The sequence below is a fragment of the Asparagus officinalis genome, chromosome 7, assembly GCF_001876935.1.
Source record: "Asparagus officinalis chromosome 7, Aspof.V1, whole genome shotgun sequence".
NCBI classification, from domain to species: Eukaryota; Viridiplantae; Streptophyta; class Magnoliopsida; order Asparagales; family Asparagaceae; genus Asparagus; species Asparagus officinalis.
Window position 1 is genome coordinate 56,165,516 of NC_033800.1, and position 2,910 is coordinate 56,168,425.

Here is a 2,910-nt window from a genome sequence, read left to right on the forward strand (position 1 = left end):
GCGAGAGTGATCGATTCGATTGTTGTTTATATAATAATGAGGAAATTTTTGAGTTGGGATCTGATCGTGGGCCCCACCGGTGAAGCGCCGACCCTTGCTTTTCCAGTGACAAGGATACTTTGTCGCTTTTTTCCTTGTGATCGGCTGTCGGTACGGAACAGCGTACAGGACGTTTGGGGGTAAGGATGATCCCGTGCAGACTTCTCAAAGGAAGTGGGGGTCCCAATATCCAGGGTAGGATTATGATTGTGACACTGACAGGCGCATTGAAGGGATCGCCGCATCCAAACGCTGAAATAGACCTTGCTTCGTGGCTTTAATATCACAAGACCCCTTTGACTTTGGATGATCATCATATAAGTTGGGATCCTCTATTAATACTAATATTGAATATTTCTTAATGAGAATTGTAAAGAGTTGGGAAGAGGGCTTACAGGGATGAGTAGAAAAATGAAAGGTCATGATGAAAATAAAAAACTAGGATCTCTTTATTAGGAGATCGTAGGAGTTTTTCATTAGTAGAGGATCTCAATCCTCATCACATAAGCTTCGATAGCTTTTAAAAAATATCAGAAAACTCACCGCGAGTTAGGAGTTATCAGAAAAAATGCTCTAGTACTTTAAAATTTCAATTAAAAAAAACTTTAATATTATTAACCATAATTTTTCATATGAGTGGATAAATTTTCAGAGGAAAATGTTTTCCAGTGAATTTTGTGATTCATATTTTCAAGGAGCTTTATGATAAAATCTTAAGAGTTAAAGAAGAGTTTCTTCAATAACCAGTAAACTTAAGGGGATTTTTCGTTATTTTTAAAGCTACTGATATTTTAGCATGTGCTAAGCATGGTCTTATCGCAATTCATCTATATTTTGTCGTGTTCCGATCACTCTTATCCGAATATAATTTTAAAAATATAATGACTCAACCCTTTTCGAAGCACGAAAACTCCACCCTCTCCCACATCCATTGACGTTAGATAACATGTCTCGCCTGAAAATGATAATACTAAACAATTTATATAAAACCATAATTATTTAAACTAATTTTTTCATAATAAATTAAAGTAAGATGTAATAATTTAAAATTTACTAAACTATTGGTACTATTTAACTCACTTCTAACTTAAATTAATTTTAAAAACTATCTAAAATAAAAAATTCCAATTAAATTTGCAATTTTGTAAACAAGTTTATTTGGGAATTTTTTTTAATTTATGTAATCTTTTAATAAATCAAAAATATATCTTCACAAATATTTAAAAACAAAAAATCCAAATCCAAATTATAAATTAGGAAACTAAATTATCTTTATAAAAATTTGATTTAAGTCATCATATTAAAAACAAAAAAATTCTCACATATATGAATTCACAAACTCTTGATTTACATAAATAATTTTAAATTCAACAAACTTTCACAGACTTATAAAATTAAAAAATCAAAATTTAGATTAATATTAGAAAATATATTTTATAATTTTTTTTAAAAAAATCAATATCTTTTATTCTAACATAATTCATATCAAGTCGATAAAATTGAACTAAAATATGCATCAAGTTAAGTTATGATTGAAAATAACTATTAGATATAAAAAATATTAAACATATTAAAATATAAATAAATACTCACGATAAATTTATATTAATTACGTGAATTATTTTCTCCAAGCAAGAAAAGCATCGTGCATTGAAGATTAAAAATCGTCGCTTCTTGTAGTTGTTTACCAGAGATAAATTAAAAATGTAATAGTTAAATGTTGAATACATTAAATTAAACATAATTATTCAAATATTATAGAATTAATACTAGAGAATTCTTTCTCCAAGTAAAAGTATCTTGGATCGTAGATGAAATATTACAGTAGCATGAACAATACTCTTTGAATTCTCCTTTAAGGGGCTGTTTGGTTCGCTATTATAAGGAGTGGAAAACTCAGAAAACCCCTCCACGTCAGATTTTTAGCCATCCACGTCAGCTTTTTTGTTTCCGTCCATTTCTTTGTCCCGCTTTGGTTCGCTCGAATGAAAGAGGGAAAACTCTGCTGAAATTGCCGCCAACTAAGATTTTTTTCCCTCTTCGATTTCCTTCCTCAACCAAGTAAAATTGATGAAAACTCTGCCACGTCAGATTTTTTCCTTCTCTGTATTGTTTACAAAAGTTTTCTTTTTTTTTCTATGCGAACCAAACACAAGAAAAATAAATACATTGGTTTCCCACCATTTTTTATGTGCGAACCAAAGCAAAACAATCTATTTCTTGGAAAAGTTTGGAAAACTCAAAACTTGTGTTTCTTTACATGGAATTACATTTCTCTATATCAAGGAAACGAACCAAACAACCCCTAAGTATAGAGAAGTAGATACGCTTTCTTAAAACAACTAATTAAATTATAGTCATTGAAATTTCAATCCTTTGGTTAGAAAAGTGAGAGGAGGAGATCCGTTCTTCTCCTAAGAGGAGAACAGACTACACACACACACACACACTATGTGGAATGCATGTGGTCAAAATTTTTAATTATTCACTTTAAGTTTATTTATTTACTATAATATCGTTATAAAAAAGTTTATAGTTATTATATTTCCATATGTAAAATCTTGTTAAATTTAACATTTTATCTTCTAGAGAAATAGTAATGTTTAAAACCTTAAAATATTACTGATTTAAGATTAGCAATTTGAATGTATGATTTCAAAATATTAATGATGTAAGGGACCAATATGAAAAAAAACTATTATTATTAATGAAGAAAATAAATTCTTGAATTCATCAAAAAATTGTAGGTTTTATCCAACCATTAAAGATTTTATTTAGTTATAAAAAAATCACTTCCAACTATTGTTTATCCAACGACCGAGTATTATATATACTCAAAAAAAAATTCTAGAATTTTCTAAGTTAGAATGA